This window comes from Apodemus sylvaticus, chromosome 10 (genome assembly GCF_947179515.1).
Source record: "Apodemus sylvaticus chromosome 10, mApoSyl1.1, whole genome shotgun sequence".
NCBI classification, from domain to species: Eukaryota; Metazoa; Chordata; class Mammalia; order Rodentia; family Muridae; genus Apodemus; species Apodemus sylvaticus.
In genome coordinates this window covers 12,686,414-12,704,557 of record NC_067481.1, presented here as the reverse complement: position 1 = coordinate 12,704,557, position 18,144 = coordinate 12,686,414, and the positions used below count along the sequence as shown (strand labels likewise).

Sequence of the window (18,144 nt, the reverse complement as noted above, 5' to 3'; positions counted from 1 at the left end):
AAATTATTAGGTTTGGGGATTATTTTGTTTGTTTTTTATAACTATCAGTTTCTTATCTTTTTCAGACGCAAATCTATATCAGATACATAGTTTGACACTCTTTAGTAGGCTGCCCTTTTACCTTGTTGATTGTTTCTTTTGCCCTTTAGATTTTCAGTTGATGTAATCTTATGTGCCTGAGTTTTTACGGCCTATGGCTTTGGTATTGTATCCATGAATTTATTCTCAAGACCAATGTCTCATAGGTTTTTTAGTTTTGTTTTGTTTTTTGATATTTTGTACTTCAAGTTTCTGTTAAGTCCCAATAGGTTTTCAGTTGGTTTTTTAATATGGTCCAAGTTTGGACCCAGTTTCCTTCTTTTTCTTTTTTGTTGAAGATTATCTCACCTGTCCATTGTATTTACTTGCCACTTGAGCTTAAGCTAAGATGACCATATAAGCATGGCTTTATGAATTCTCTATTCTCTTCTGTTGGCCTACATGTCTTTCTTCACACAAATGCCATACTATTGCATCCCACAGGAGGATTAGGGGGAGAATAAGACTCAGAGGATTCTGTGCTCTTGGGTCCTTGAGTGGAGTGAATAGCTAAGCTCAGATGCTAATAGAGGATGAGCCTGACACGCCTTTGGCCTCACTGTCAAAGCTGAACACTGACACTTGGTGGTTTCTTCTTCTTCTTCTTCTTCTTCTTCTTCTTCTTCTTCTTCTTCTTCTTCTTCTTCTTCTTCTTCTTCTTCTTCTTCTTCTTCTTCTTCCTCTTCCTCTTCCTCCTCCTCCTCCTCCTCCTCTTCCTTCTCCTCTTCTTCCTACCCCTCCTCCTCTTCCTCTTCCTCCTCCTCCTCTTTTTCCTCCTCCTCCTCCTTTTCTTCCTCCTCCTCCTCTTCCTCTTCCTCCTCCTCCTCTTCCTCCTCGTCCTCCTCCACCTCCTCCTCATCGTTCTCCTCCTCCTCCTCCTCTTCTTCTTCTTCACTCTGAAACTATCACTTTCTCAGTGTTTCATACAGGAGTGGAAACCTGTATAGATGACTACTGAATGCCAATCACACTCCTCTTACCCAATCATATTCACTAGAGAAGAATGTAATTTCTGACAATGAGACAAGTTCATTACTGTGTAATATCAGTAATGGAGATTTAGTAAGTAACTTTCTTTTTTTTTTTTGATAAACATGGACATCACAGATGTTTAGAGTATATTTCATAATATACTTTCTCACAGCATATGGGGCAACCATTCTCATACCCTGCTCATTCTCTACGCCTCCATTATATATTTGTTTGACTATGGGGTGTACACTGAGTCACAGCACTGTTTAAATGGCTAGACTCTCATAAAAACATTTTTGGAATCACAGTGTGTGTGTGTGTGTGTGTGTGTGTGTGTGTGTCTGTGTGTTTGGCAGAGCATGCCTATGCAGTGATCAGATATTTGTGTGTCTTTCCCTGTTGCTCTCCACTATACTTTTTGAAAAAGGGTCTCTAACTGAACCTGGATCTCACTCGTTCAGTTAGACTAGCTGGCCATCAAAAGAACAAGATTTACCTGTCTCCACACTTGGTGTAGGGATTACAGGCTGTATAATCACACTGGGCTTTTAGTGTGGGTGTAGAGTAACCAAATTCAGATTCTCACGCTTGCACGGCAAACATGTAATGCTGAGTTAGTTACCTTCTAGCCCCTCAAACATATTATTTTAGTTTAGAATGACAATCTTGACTCCAAAAAATCTTTGTGAGAACGAGATGATATAAGCCAAGGACGGTACATAGCACATAGTAGGGCCACAGCATATGGTGCGTTTGCTTTCACACCAGCTTTATCTTCTCTGCTTTGTTTTCCATCAAATATCTATCGAGTAATTTTTCAGCCAAGTTTTCTTTCAACTGACTACAAAGCAGCATACCTGACAGGGGGAAACCAACATTTGGTATCAGATCAAAGCCAAACAGCAGCTTTACCGTTCCTGCCTGGCAGCCCGGGGGAAAAGCCTGAGGACCTCCGTGTTGAGGGGCTCCACCTGCTCGAGGGTCTTCACCTTCATCTCCAGCAGGTAGTCTTTGCCAAATTTGCTTTTGAGATGTTGGATGGATCCTATACACCTGGGAATCAGAGAAGGGTGTGTTCAGAATAGGGAGAGAGAAGTATGTGCGGCAGTGTTTGAAAACCTTCAGCTTGCTACCAGGTCTGTCTCAGGGTCCTTGCTGTTAACTGGGGGACTTAGCAAGTCTAGACATTGCATTTATTTCCTTGTCTATGGGAAAAACCATCTAGTCACACACTGCAAGAGTGAGTGCGGTTTCAAGACACATACTTACCTCAGCCTTCCGGACACCATGATGGCCACTCGGTCACACAGAGCCTCAGCCTCTGCCATGTAATGGGTGGTCAGCAGGGCACCCCTGTCTGTATTTTTTATGATGGCCCTGATTGCTTGCCTATATTGTCAGGACAACATTCACAATTAAGAAAGAAGTGTAATTTACAAAAAGAAAAGACAGAAAGGAAACATGCATTGAAAAAGAGCACTTGCAGAATACAATATTTATTATGAGCTTGTACGAAGAGGGAAATTCTGTTAAAACAGGCATGTACATGGGAGCAGAACAATGCAAAACTCAACAGCATTGTCCAAGGCAGCAGTTGGAAGCCATTGCAGAATAAATGACAGGTTTTACAACTTCCCAAGAGCGACTGTTCTCATGTCCAGCACCAGACACTTGATTGTGGTACAAAAGTTCCTGTACCAACCCAGAGATACCTACACTGCTCTCATACATACACAGTGGGTGACTTGCAGTTTAATGCTATGTGTGCTTCCTTTCCTCAGAAATGTTTGAGAAATATTATTAGGGAAATGCTAGTTTGCAGACCATCAATTTTTACTAGGCGTGTTGGTAGTTTTATGTTTTATGAACATAAACATTTTAAGATATGCTTTTATAATTCATTTTCTCTGTTTTATGAGCCCATGTGCATGTGCCATGTGTGGTTAGGTGCACATGTGTATGTGTATAGGTAGCAGCTAGAGGCCAAGGTTGGGTATCCTGTTCTCCACATTAAGTTTTGAAACAGCTGTTCTCACTGAACCTGGAGATCACCAGTTGGCCAAGACTAGCTAATCAGTCAGCTCCGGCTCTCCTGACTTCAGCTCCACAGTGCTGAGATTAAAGCAAGCAAGATTACCTCCTGGATTGTTATGTGGGTGTTGGGAATCTGAACTCTGGTCCTTACACTTGGTAAAAACAGTTTTTGAGTGAGTGAAACTATTGTCAAGCTCCCTTCTGGGTGTGGGTTCAGCCCCATGGCAGCCTCTCCTTACCATATTTGCTGCTGCCCCTCGGGATCCAGCCCAGTGGACGGCTCATCCAGAAGCAAGATAGATGGGTTCCCCAGAATGCTGAGCACAAAACACAGCTGCGACAAGAGGGACAGCCCATGTGGAATCAGTTCAAGTGTGCCTCCCTGAGGTATGCTCGACGCCCTTCCCCCAACCCTGCCTATACCTTTCTCTTCACTCCCTCTGACAGCGTCTTCACGGGAGACTTCAGCTGGTCCTGCAGCTTGAGCACATCCGCCAACCTGTAGAGAGACAGTGGAACATCACTGTCCTCTCCACGATGAAGAGAGATGGTGGAAGGGTGGGGCAGTAAGCCTAGTGAAGATGGAGGAGTGGGGGGCCATATTTTGGAGTCAATGTGTATGTGTGTGTGTGTGTGTGTGTGTGTGGTAGTGGGGGAAAGGGTGATATTGCTGGATGAGGTACTCCTCAAATAGCGTCTCATCACAGATTTCAAATAGTTAATCTATGATCAATATACTAAATTTTAGTATTTTCAATAAAATTTACCAATATATTCCCCCTTTTCCATGTTTAATGGCAGAAAAACATCTATTTTACATCCCCCAAACTGGAAAACTAATTCCCAATTGTAAATTAGAAAATTGTAGCATCTTGAGTTTTTCACCCCAAGTTTTTTGCAAATGCTGTCTCCCCACTTTCTCCCTGACCTCCTCCTGTTCTAGGTGCACCCCCCCACCCATGTACCTTGTGATGGCAACTGCAGCGTGGTTTCTGCTCAGGCCCCTCACTGCAGCATATACCTCCAGGTGTTCCTTCACAGTGAGGTTGGGCCACAGAGCATTCTCCTGAGGACAGTACCCCAGGAACCTCAGGGTGTCCCCTTCTCCACTCCCGTTCAGTAGCACCTATAGATAAACCTTCATCATTAAAACCCCAATTCTACACAGCCTCTCACAGAAACTGCCTCCCAGACCAAAGGGAATTTTAACCATTTGCTCTCATCTTACAGTGGAGAGAGCTTGTTATTAGCAATTACTCGTGAATGAATGTGTGCCAAGTCAGAAATAGTCTTTGGTTCCCAGTTCATATTTAATGTTTTCAAGACTTCCTTGAATAGTCTTAGGAACGACTCTTTACCCTCATGTGCTCTTCCATGTTCTTTTGAATACCTCCTCTGTGACAGAAGCTACAGGTAATGCTTGTAGATGAATAGATAATTTATCAAATAATATGCCACCTACCTGCCCGGCTGTGAGTTTTGTGTCTCCACTTATCATTTTAAGAGATGTACTTTTGCCAGCTCCATTGTGTCCCAACAATCCTAGAATCTCACCTGAAACACAGGAATTATATTGAACTTAAATTTACAGTACAACTAAGCATAAAACATAGTCTGAATTCTCACTGTCTGATGTATTTCATGTAATATGTTTTGTACATTGTGTCCCATTTAACTGTCACAACTATCCCAAGAAATCATCACAATCTCTTCTTTCATTCTTGGTGATAAGAAGTCTCAAGAATGAGGTATTTTCCCAAGATTACACTAATGAAGATTGGGAAGCCATTCTTAGAAACTAAGAGTGTCTGATTCTGTTTCTTGTAATCTTAAGTCTTTAGTAGTAATGTTGGAAATTGAGTTCCTTCAACATAAGCCTTCAATAGATGCTGCTGCACCCCCTAACCTTCAACCAATTCTCTTAAAAAAAAAGCATTAGAATGTCAGTTGTGTGAGTTTAAGAGAACATTTAATGACTTTCATGGGGCATATAGTTGTGTTGGTTCCTATGTAGATAGGGATGGACCCCTATTCTAGGAGTGAATGAATGTACTTAAAAATGAAATGTGTAAAGGAGTTGTCAGGCTACCCTGGAGAGTAGTCCACACATGAGTGAGCAGATAGTGTGTGAAGGATTTTCCTCAAGAACCAAGAAATAGTTCAATAGTTTCAATATTTGAGCTAACTGTTGAAAACCACATGTCCAACCTTTCCTGACACAGAATGAGACATTCCTGGTGGCTATCTTAGCCTTCTTCTTGGAAAGGCAATGTTTCCTCTTCCCTGCATACTCTTTGCGTAGGCAGCTGGCAACAATGACTGGCTTCTGCAAATAAGAAGAATGTCATGTCAGGCTCTTGTCTCCACTGACTTGGAATCATCTGTATCTCCTACACTGCCCTAACTCTGCTTCAAAGAGACCCTACTAGAAACCATTGTAACCTACTACTTTTCTATCTTAGCCCTTGTCTTTGGAAAGTATTCAATGATCTTCCCCTACAAAGACATCTACCAAGAACCACATTGTTTTAGAGAGTGTTCCTGACTCCCCAAACATGCAAAAGACATGAAAAGCACCAGACACTGTGCCTTATATTGAATACTGTATGTTCTCACTAGAAACAGTGACATTTGTCACTACGTGCTCAGTTTCTCCAAGTCCTTCATGAATTTAGTTATTTCACTTGTATTCTTTTTTTTTATTCGATATATTTTTTATTTACATTTCAAATGATTTCCCCTTTTCTAGCCCCCTACTCCCCGAAAGTCCTGTAAGTCCCCTTCTCTCCCCCTGTCCTCCCACCCACCCCTTCCCACTTCCCCGTTCTGGTTTTGCTGAATACTGCTTCACTGAGTCTTTCCAGAACAAGGGGCCACTCCTCCTTTCTTCTTGTACCTCATTTGATGTGTGGATTATGTTTTGGGTATTCCAGTTTTCTAGGTTAATATCCACTTATTAGTGAGTGCATACCATGATTCACCTTTTGAGTCTGGGTTACCTCACTTAGTATGATGTTCTCTAGCTCCATCCATTTGCCTAAGAATTTCATGAATTCATTGTTTCTAATGGCTGAATAGTACTCCATTGTGTGTATATACCACATTTTTTGCATCCACTCTTCTGTTGAGGGATACCTGGATTCTTTCCAGCATCTGGCAATTATAAATAGGGCTGCTATGAACATAGTAGAGCATGTATCCTTATTACATGGTGGGGAATCCTCTGGGTATATGCCCAGAAGTGGTATAGCAGGATCTTCTGGAAGTGAGGTGCCCAGTTTTCGGAGGAACCACCAGACTGATTTCCAAGTGGTTGTACCAATTTGCAACCCCACCAGCAGTGGAGGAGTGTTCCTCTCTCTCCACACCCTCTCCAACACCTGCTGTCTCCTGAATTTTTAATCTTAGCCATTCTGACTGGTATAAGGTGAAATCTCAGGGTTGTTTTGATTTGCATTTCCCTAATGACTAATGAAGTTGAGCATTTTTTAAGATGCTTCTCTGCCATCTGAAGTTCTTCAGGTGAGAATTCTTTGTTTAACTCTGTACCCCATTTTTTAATAGAGTTGTTTGGTTTTCTGGAGTCTAACTTCTTGAGTTCTTTATATATATTCAATATTAGCCCTCTATCTGATGTAGGATTGGTGAAGATCTTTTCCCAATTTGTTGGTTGCCGATTTGTCCTCTTGATGGTGTCCTTTGCCTTACAGAAACTTTGTAATTTTATGAGGTCCCATTTGTCAATTCTTGATCTTTAGCTTATACTAACGAATTGGAAACATTGACTTTCAATCTGCTCATTTCAATGTAAAAATGATGGCCACATTCTAAAACATTGACTCTCTTTTGTTAGGCTGAAGGAAACGAAGCATCCTTAGAGAATAAGTCTGGTAGACCAGTTAGTTGTTTTAATGAGCAAACGTTTGCATTGTTTGGTAAGCTAGTAACTTTATGTGCCTACCTCATCAAAACTGGTGGATACTAAGGCATCCGCTGTTCTCATTCTCTCCATTTGAACATCTTCATCCTCATCTTCTGGCTCTTCTGGGTTTTGATATACATCATTGTTTCTTGGAGAAATTCTAAGATAAAAACCACCCATTAATAATTGGCTTGTGGGATGCAAGGTTGGTTCAATATACGGAAATCCATCAATGCAATCCACTACATAAACAAACTCAAAGAAAAAACACACATGGTCATTTCATTGGATGCTGAAAAAGCATTTGACAAAATTCAGCATCCTTTCATGCTTAAAGTCTTGGAAAGAATAGGAATTCAAGGCCCATACCTAAACATAGTAAAAACAATATACAGCAAACCGGTAGCAAGCATCAAACTAAATGGAGAGAAACTTGAAGCAATCCCACTAAAATCAGGGACTAGACAGGGCTGCCCCCTTTTTCCTTATCTTTTCAATATTGTACTTGAGGTACTAGCTCAGGCAATTAGACAACATAAGGAGGTCAAAGGGATACAAATTGGAAAGAAAGAAGTCAAACTATCATTATTTGCAGATGACATGATAGTCTACCTAAGTGACCCAAAAAACTCCACTAGAGAACTCCTACAGCTGATAAACAACTTCAGCAAAGTGGCAGGTTATAAAATCAACTCAAGCAAATCAGTGGCCTTCCTATACTCAAAGGATAAGCAGGCTGAGAGAGAAATTAGGGAAATGACACCCTTCACAGTAGCCACAAACAGTATAAACTACCTTGGGGTGACTCTTATCAAACATGTGAAAGATCTGTATGACAAGGACTTCAAGACTCTGAAGAAGGAAATGGAATAAGACCTCAAAAAATGGAAAAACCTCCCATGCTCATGGATCGGCAGGATTAATACAGTTAAAATGGCCATTTTGCCAAAAGCAATATACAAATTCAACACAATACCCATCAAAATCCCAACTCAATTCTTCATAGAGTTAGAAAGAGCAATTCTCGAATTCATCTGGAATAATAAAAAACCCAGGATAGCTAAAACTATTCTCAACAACAAAAGAAATTCTGGGGGGATCAGTATCCCTGACCTCAAGCAATACTACAGAGCAATAGTCTTAAAAACTGCATGGTATTGGTACAGTGACAGGCAGGTGGATCAATGGAACAGGATTGAAAATCCAGAAATGAACCCACACACCTATGGCCTCTTGATCCTCGACAAAGGGGCTGAAAACATCCAATGGAAAAAAGATAGCCTTTTCAACAAATGGTGCTGGTTCAACTGGAGGTCAGCATTCAGAAGAATGCGAATTGATCCATCCTTGTCTCCTTGTACTAAGCTGATCTCCAAATGGATCAAGGACCTCCACATAAAGCCACACACTCTGAAGCTAATAGAAAAGAAACTGGGAAAGACCCTTGAGGACATGGGTACAGGGGGAAAGTTCCTGAACAGAACACCAATAGCTTATGCTCTAAGATCAAGAATTGACAAATGGGACCTCATAAAATTACAAAGTTTCTGTAAAACAAAGGACACCATCAAAAGGGCAAATCGGCAACCAATAAGTTGAGAAAAGATCTTCACCAACCCGAAATCAGATAGAGGGCTAATATCCAATATATACAGAGAACTCAAGAAGTTAGACCCAAGAAAACCAAATAACCCTTTTAAAAAATGGGGTACAGAACTCTGCCTCCCGCCAGTCAGTTACCAGGGCTCCATATTGGTTCTCGGTCGCCAGAGAAATCAGACTGAGGTACGCAAATATAACCCGAGACCAACATCGCGGGGGTCTAAGCCCGACGGGCGTTGGCCTGCACCCAGGCCCTGGGCTGATCGGAGGTCCACCGGTGTGCAAACCCGGCCAGGAGGTTTTTTTCCTCCCGGGCCGGCGCGCGCACCACCACCATTTTGCCTAAGGGAAGCCAGGGAGACCTAGCAGGCAAAACCAAACCGGCTAACAGGCATAGCTCGAGGCAGACATAGCAGGGGTCTCAGACGGTCAGGCCCCGGACTGCCCCCAGGTCCTGGGCTGCTCGGCGGGCCATCTGTGTGCCAACCCAGCCAGAAGCTTGTTTGCCTGGGCCGGCGCGCACCACCGCCATTTTGCCTACGGGAAGCCAGAGAGACCTAGCAGGCAAAACCAAACCAGCTAACAGGCATAGCCCGAGGCAGACATAGCAGGGGTCTCAGACGGTCAGGCCCTGGACTGCCCCCAGGCCCAGGACTGCTCGGTGGGCCATCTGTGTGCTGACCCAGCCAGGAGGTTGTTTATCGGGGCTGTTTGCGCACCGCCGCCATTTTGCCTATGGGAAGCCAGAGAGACCTAGCAGGCAAAACCAAACCAGCTAACAGGCATAGCCCAAGGAGGACATAGCAGGGGTCTCAGACGGTCAGGCCCTGGACTGCCCCCAGGCCCTGGGCTGCTCGTTGGGTCATCTGTGTGCTGACCCAGCCAGGAGGTTGTTAGCCCAGCAGACTCTCCCAGCACTCTCAGGGAACTCGAGCATGCCACCATCCTAGCCACCTGACACACCCAATTAACACCCACAGCTGAGGGGAGCTTTGCACCAACATTGGCCTGCCAGGCTTTTGCCTAGACTCAGGGCCTGAGCAGCTAGGTTAGCTTTGTGTGCACCAACCCGGTTGGGAGTTCTGCTGCCCAGATCAGCCTGGGCGGCAGCACCACATATCCAAGTCCTGCAAGTGGCTAGCTGGGTTTCCGGGCGGCCAGCTGGGAGAAGTCAGTGTGCTCCAGTGAATCCAGCGGGCCCCAGCGGGAGCCTTCGGGTGCCTGCTTTGGGATCTGAACAGCCTGGGCAGCAGCACCCTGTCTACAAGCAGCACAGGAGGTAAGCTGTGCACCAGAGGCCAACTGGGAAGGGGCAGCTTGCACTGGTGAGTCCAGCACTGACAAGAAAAACTAACACCAGTGAGAACTAGATGGCAAAAGGCAAACGCAGGAACGTCACTAACAGAAATCAAGGCAATATGGCAACATCTGAACCCAATTCTCCTCTACCAACATGTCCTGGATACCCCATCACACCAGTAAAACAAGATTTGGATTTAAAATCACTGGTCATGAGGCTGGTACAGGAACACATGAAGGACACACTTAAAGAAATTCAGGAGAAAATGGATCAAAAGTTAGAAGCCCTTGCAAGGGAAACACAAAAATCATTGAAAGAAATCCAGGAGAATACAAAAGCCAACAAGGAGGAAATGCAAAAAACACTTAAAGAAATACAGGAGAACTTTGATCAACAGGCTGAGGTCATGAAAGACGAAACACAAAAATCTCTTAAAGAAATACAGGAGAACTTTGGTCAACAGGCTGAGCTCATGAAAGAGGAAACACAAAAATCTCTTAAAGAATTACAGGAAAACACAAACATGCAAGTGAAGGAGCTAAGCAAAACCATCCAGGATCTAAAATCAGAAGTAGAAACAACTAAGAAAACTCAAAGGGAGACAACTTTGGAGATAGAAAGCCTTGGGAAGAAATCGGGGGACAGAGATACAAATATCAACAACAGAATACAAGAGATAGAAGAAAGAATCTCAGATGCTGAAGATTCCATAGAAACCATGGACTCAACAGCTAAAGAAAATGCAAAATGCAAAAAGCTTGTAACCCAAAATATCCAGGAAATCCAGGACACAATGAGAAGACCAAACCTAAGGATTATAGGCATAGATGAGAGTGAAGATTTACAACTTAAAGGGCCAGCAAATATCTTCAATAAAATTATGGAAGAAAACTTCCCTAATCTAAAGAGAGAGATGCCCATGAATATACAAGAAGCCTACAGAACTCCAAACAGACTGGACCAGAGCAGAAATACTTCCCGTCACATAATAATCAAAACACCAAATTTTCTAAACAAAGAAAGAATACTAAAGGCAGTAAGAGGAAAAGGCCAAGTAACATATAAAGGAAGACCTATCAGAATCACAGCAGACTTTTCACCTGAGACTATGAAGGCTAGAAGGTCCTGGGCAGATCTCATGCAGACTCTAAGAGAACACAAATGCCAACCAAAACTACTATATCCAGCAAAACTCTCAATCACCATAGATGGAGAAACTAAGATATTTCATGACAAAACCAAGTTTACCCAATATCTATCCACAAACCCGGCCCTAAAAAGGATAATAGGAGGACAACACCAATACAAGGAGGGAAACTTCACCCTGGAAAAAGCAAGATAGTAACCTTTCATCAAACCCAAAAGAAGTTAAGCATTCAAATTTAAAAAATAACGTCAAAAATGATAGGAAGTAACAATCACTATTCCTTAATATCTCTTAACATCAATGGACTTAATGCCCCAATAAAAAGACACAGACTAACTGAATGGATACGTAAACAGGACCCTACATTTTGCTGCTTACAGGAAACACACCTCAGGGTCAAAGACAAACACTACCTTAGAGTAAAAGGCTGGAAGACAATTTTACAAGCAAATGGTCTCAGGAAACAAGCTGGAGTAGCCATTTTAATATCAGATAAAATTGACTTTCAACCCAAAGTCATCAAAAGAGACCATGAGGGACACTTCTTGCTGGTCAAAGGAAAAATACAAAAAGAAGAACTGTCAATCCTGAACATCTATGCCCCAAATGCAAGGGCACCCTCTTTCGTAAAAGAAACTTTATTAAAACTAAAAGCACACATTGCACCTAACACAATAATTGTGGGTGACTTCAACACTGCACTTTCCTCAATGGACCGATCAGGAAAACAGAAACTAAACAGGGACACAATGAAACTAATTGAAGCTTTGGACCAATTAGATTTAACAGATATATATAGAACATTCTATCCTAAAACAAAAGAATATACCTTTTTCTCAGCACCTCATGGTACCTTCTCCAAAATCGACCATATAATTGGTCACAAGACAGACCTCAACAAATATAAGAAGATAGAACTAATCCCATGCCTCCTATCTGATCACTATGGAGTAAAAGTGGTCTTCAATAGCAACAGAAACAACAGAAAACCCACATACACGTGGAAACTTAACAATACTCTACTCAATGATACCTTGGTCAAGGAAGAAATAAAGAAAGAAATTAAAGACTTTTTAGAACACAATGAAAATGAAAACACAACATACCCAAATCTATGGGACACAATGAAAGCAGTGCTAAGAGGAAAACTCATAGCCCTGAGTGCCTCCAAAAAGAAAATGGAGAGAGCATACATTACCAGCTTAATGACACCCCTGAAAGCCCTAGAACAAAAAGAAGCTACTTCGCCCAGGAGGAGTAGAAGGCAGGAAATCATCAAACTCAGGGCCGAAATCAATCAAGTAGAAACAAAGAGAACCATACAAAAAATCAACAAAACCAGGAGCTGGTTCTTTGAGAAAATCAACAAGATAGATAATCCCTTAGCCAGACTGACCAAAGGGCACAGAGAAAGTATCCAAATTAACAAACTTAGAAATGAAAAGGGAGATATAACAACGGAAACTGAGGAAATCCAAAAAATCATCAGATCCTACTACAAGAGCCTGTACTCAACACAATTGGAGAATCTGGAGGAAATGGACAATTTCCTTGACAGATACCAGATACCAAAATTAAATCAGGACCAACTAGACCATCTAAACAGTCCCATAATGCCTAAAGAAATAGAAGGAGTCATAGAAAGTCTTCCAACCAAAAAAAGCACAGGACCAGATGGCTTCAGTGCAGAATTCTACCAGACCTTCAAAGAAGAGTTAACACCAATACTCTTCAAACTATTCCACAAAATAGAAACAGAAGGAACACTACCCAATTCCTTCTATGAAGCCACAATTACGCTGATACCAAAGCCACACAAAGATCCAACAAAGAAAGAGAACTTCAGACCAATTTCCCTTATGAACATCGATGCAAAAATACTCAATAAAATTCTTGCCAACCGAATCCAAGAACACATCAAAACGATCATCCACCATGATCAAGTAGGCTTTATCCCGGGAATGCAGGGTTGGTTCAATATACAGAAATCCATCAATACAATCCACTACATAAACAAACTCAAAGAACAAAACCACATGGTCATTTCATTGGATGCTGAAAAAGCATTTGACAAAATTCAGCATCCCTTCATGCTTAAAGTCTTGGAGAGAACAGGAATTCAAGGCCCATACCTAAACATAGTAAAAGCAATATACAGCAAACCGGTAGCCAGCATCAAACTAAATGGAGAGAAACTTGAAGCAATCCCACTGAAATCAGGGACCAGACAAGGCTGCCCCCTTTCTCCTTATCTTTTCAATATTGTACTTGAGGTACTAGCTCGGGCAATTCGACAACATAAGGAGGTCAAAGGGATACAAATTGGAAAGGAAGAAGTCAAACTATCATTATTTGCAGACGACATGATCGTCTACCTAAGTGACCCAAAAAACTCCACTAGAGAGCTCCTACAGCTGATAAACAACTTCAGCAAAGTGGCAGGTTATAAAATCAACTCAAGCAAATCAGTGGCCTTCCTATACTCAAAGGATAAGCAGGCTGAGAAAGAAATTAGGGAAATGACCCCCTTCACAATAGCCTCAAACAGTATAAAGTATCTTGGGGTGACTCTTACCAAACATGTGAAAGATCTGTATGACAAGAACTTCAAGACTCTGAAGAAGGAAATGGAAGGAGACCTCAAAAAATGGGAAAACCTCCCATGCTCATGGATCGGTAGAATCAATATAGTTAAAATGGCCATTTTGCCTAAAGCACTATACAGATTCAATGCAATACCCATCAAAATCCCAACTCAATTCTTCACAGAGTTAGAAAGAGCAATTATCAAATTCATCTGGAACAACAAAAAACCCAGGATAGCTAAAACTATTCTCAGCAACAAAAGAAAATCTGGGGGAATTAGTATCCCTGACCTCAAGCAATACTACAGAGCAATAGTGTTAAAAACTGCATGGTATTGGTACAGTGACAGACAGGAGGATCAATGGAACAGGATTGAAGATCCAGAAATGAACCCACACACCTATGGCCACTTGATCCTCGACAAAGAGGCTGAAAACATACAATGGAAAAAAGATAGCCTTTTCAACAAATGGTGCTGGTTCAACTGGAGGTCAGCATGCAGAAGAATGCGAATTGATCCATCCTTGTCTCCTTGTACTAAGCTCAACTCCAAATGGATCAAGGACCTCCACATAAAGCCAGACACTCTGAAGCTAATAGAAAAGAAACTGGGGAAGACCCTTGAGGACATCGGTACAGGGAGAAAGTTTCTGAACAGAACACCAATAGCGTATGCTCTAAGAGCAAGAATTGACAAATGGGATCTCATAAGGTTACAGAGTTTCTGTAAGGCAAAGGACAGCATCAAGAGGACAGATCGGCAACCAACAAATTGGGAAAAGATCTTCACCAATCCTACATCAGATAGAGGGCTAATATCCAATATATATAAAGAACTCAAGAAGTTAGACTCCAGAAAACCAAACAACCCTATTAAAAAATGGGGTACAGAGTTAAACAAAGAATTCTCACCTGAAGAACTTCGGATGGCGGAGAAGCATCTTAAAAAATGCTCAACTTCATTAGTCATTAGAGAAATGCAAATCAAAACAACCCTAAGATTTCATCTTACACCAGTCAGAATGGCTAAGATTAAAAATTCAGGAGACAGCAGGTGTTGGAGAGGGTGTGGAGAAAGAGGAACACTCCTCCACTGCTGGTGGGGTTGCAAATTGGTACAACCACTCTGGAAATCAGTCTGGCGTTTCCTCCGAAAACTGGGCACCTCACTTCCAGAAGATCCTGCTATACCACTCCTGGGCATATACCCAGAAGACTCCCCACCATGTAATAAGGATACATGTTCTACTATGTTCATAGCAGCCCTATTTATAATTGCCAGATGTTGGAAAGAACCCAGGTATCCCTCAACAGAAGAGTGGATGCAAAAAATGTGGTATATCTACACAATGGAGTACTATTCAGCCATTAGAAACAATGAATTCATGAAATTCTTAGGCAAATGGATGGAGCTAGAGAATATCATACTCAGTGAGGTAACCCAGACTCAAAAGGTGAATCATGGTATGCACTCACTAATAAGTGGATATTAACCTAGAAAACTGGAATACCCAAAACATAATCCACACATCAAATGAGGTACAAGAAGAAAGGAGGAGTGGCCCCTGGTTCTGGAAAGACTCAGTGAAACAGTATTCAGCAAAACCAGAAAGGGGAAGTGGGAAGGGGTGGGTGGGAGGACAGGGGAAGAGAAGGGGGCTTACGCGACTTTCGGGGAGTGGGGGGGCTAGAAAAGGGGAAATCATTTGAAATGTAAATAAATTATATCGAATAAAAAAAATTAAAAAAAAATGGGGTACAGAGTTAAACAAAGAATTCTCACCTGAAGAATATTGGATGGCGGAGAAACATCTTGAAAAATGCTCAACTTCATTAGTCATCGGGGAAATGCAAATCAAAACAACCCTGAGATTTCACCTTACACCAGTCAGAATGGTTAAGATTAAAAACTCAGGAGACAGCAGGTGTTGGCGAGGATGTGAAGAAAGAGGAAAACTCTTCCACTGCTGGTGGGGTTGCAAATTGGTACAACCACTCTGGAAATCAGTCTGGTGGTTCCTCAGAAAGCTGGGCACGTCACTTCCGGAGTTTCCTGCTATACCACTCCTGGGCATATACCCAGAGGATTCCCCAGCATGTAATAAGGATACATGCTCCACTATGTTCATAGCAGCCCTATTTATAATAGCCAGAAGCTGGAAAGAACCCAGGTATCCCTCAACAGAAGAATGGATGCAAAAAATGTGGCATATATACACAATGGAGTACTATTCAGCCATTAGAAACAATGAATTCATGAAATTCTTAGACAAATGGATGGAGTTGGAGACCATCATACTAAGTGAGGTAACCCAGTCTCAAAAGATCAATCATGGTATGCACTCACTAATAAGTGGATATTAGCCTGGAAAACTGGAATACCCAAAACATAATCCACATATGAAATGAGGTACAAGAAGAATGAAGGCCCCTGGTTCTGGAAAGACTCAGTGTAGCAGTATAAGGCAAAACCAGAACAGGGAAGTGGGAAGGGGTGGGTGGGAGAACAGGGGGAGGGAAGGGGGCTTATGTGACTTTCGGGGAGTGAGGGGCCAGAAAATGGGAAATCATTTGAAATGTAAATGAAAAATATATAGAATAAAATAAAAATACATCGAAAAAAAATAATTGGCTTGTGGCCTTTATTTTTGTGTCAACAGTGATTGGTTGTTCTAAACCCATTCTCAAGTAGAGCACAAGATAAGAGAAAGGCATTGCATTTCCCTTTGGTGCAGTCTGCACTCATTCCATGTGACTCCTCTTGCCCTGGTCATCACTACCATGCTTAGTGACCATCACTTTTTATCTATCTTCTATTCTGCTCAGCTATCAGAAGATTACTTTCAATGCTATGGATAGTTCAGAAATAATCTGAAAAATCCCTTTTGAAAATAGTATAGCCCAACAGCATAAACTATTTTGTTCTCATGGGGGAAATGGGCCAGAGTATTTAAATTTAGTACTGTGTCAGAAAATAAGATACTTTGAGTACTCAGTCAAAGGTGGAATATCTGTTTCATCTCCTTCTTCAAGCTCAGGAAATAAAAGGAAGGAGTGGGCAGAAGGAATGCAGGAACCATAGGATGGGGAGGACTGCTGTGAAATGTTCTCTGGTCATGACATGGTGTTGCACACATGAACATGTTGTGCAGCAGCTGTGGTTACCTGCATAAGACATGCACAATATTAAATCAATTAAGTGAGCTCTGGACTTTCTTTTCTCAATCTGGGGGCGTCTTGCAGGATGCCAAGGGTCCTGCTTCTCCATGGAATCCTTCAGTGGCCCCAAAACTAACCAGTTTGGAACTGCCCCATCAAACCCTTCCCAGCTGATCTTGTTTACCACCCAGCCTGCAGAGGTGAGTTGTGTGCTGTCCCCCAAGGGCCCCTATTGTCTAGCTCTGGGAGAGATCCTCAGTCCAAAGGAGCCTTGCAGGACTCCAAGAGCATCACAATTCCCCATGGAAACCTTTGGTCCCCTAAGCTCCATTGTGTATTTCTGGGCTTGCTCTTCAGTCCTGAGGTCCTTGTGGTGCCCCAAGAGCCTCTTACTACTCCGTGGAGGCCTGTAGAGCCCCAAGAACAACCAACTTGGAACACTGCCTCACAAATTCCTTATCAGTGAGGTCAGCTTGAGGCACAGCCAGCAGAGTCAGGTTTCCTGACCTACATTGCCTGACCCATGGCTCTCCCCGTCACCTGAAGCCCTGCTGCCATCAGGATCATCCAAGCAATACCAGAGAAAATCAAATGCCTAAAGGACAGTGTAAGAAAACAACAAGATCTAGAGCAATATGGCAACATTAGAGCCCAGTTATCCTGCTACAACAAACCCTGGATATCCTAATGAAACTAGAACACAAGAAGAATATATGAAATCCAATCTTTTAAAGAGCATAGAGGTCTTTAAAGAGGACATGAATAAATTCCTCAAGGAAATACAGGAAAATACATTCAAACAGGTAGAGGCATTAAAAGGGGAAGCAAAAATATAAAGAAACACCTGAAAATACAATCAAACAGGTGAAGGATATGAATAAAACTGTCCAGGATCTGAAAAGGGAAATAGAAACAATAAAGAAAACACAAACTGAGGCAACCCTGGAGATAGAAAACCCAAGAAAGAAAACAGGAACAAAAGATGTAAGCATTACTAGTAGAATACAGGAGATGGAAGAGAGAATTCTCAGGCATAGAAGATACAATAGAAGAAATCAATATATTGGTCAATGTAAATGGAAAATATAAAAAGTTCATGACACCAAATCTCCAGGAAATTTGGAACACTATGAAAAGACCAAATCTAAGAATAGTAGGAATAAAAAAATATTCCTTGCCCAAAGGCCCGGAAAACATGTTCAACAAAATCATACAAGAAAATTTCCCTAGCCTAAAGAAAGAGATGCCTATAAATGCACAAGAAACTTATAGAACACTGAACAGATTGGACCAGAAATGAAAATCCTCCACATAGTCATCAAAACACTAAATATGCAGAACAAA

At 42.0% G+C, this 18,144-nt stretch overlaps 1 pseudogene; it reads right to left on the bottom strand.

Moving 5' to 3' along the window:
* LOC127693647 (ABC-type organic anion transporter ABCA8B-like) overlaps positions 1 to 18,144 on the bottom strand; it is a 79,632-nt pseudogene that overhangs the window by 3,793 nt on the left and 57,695 nt on the right.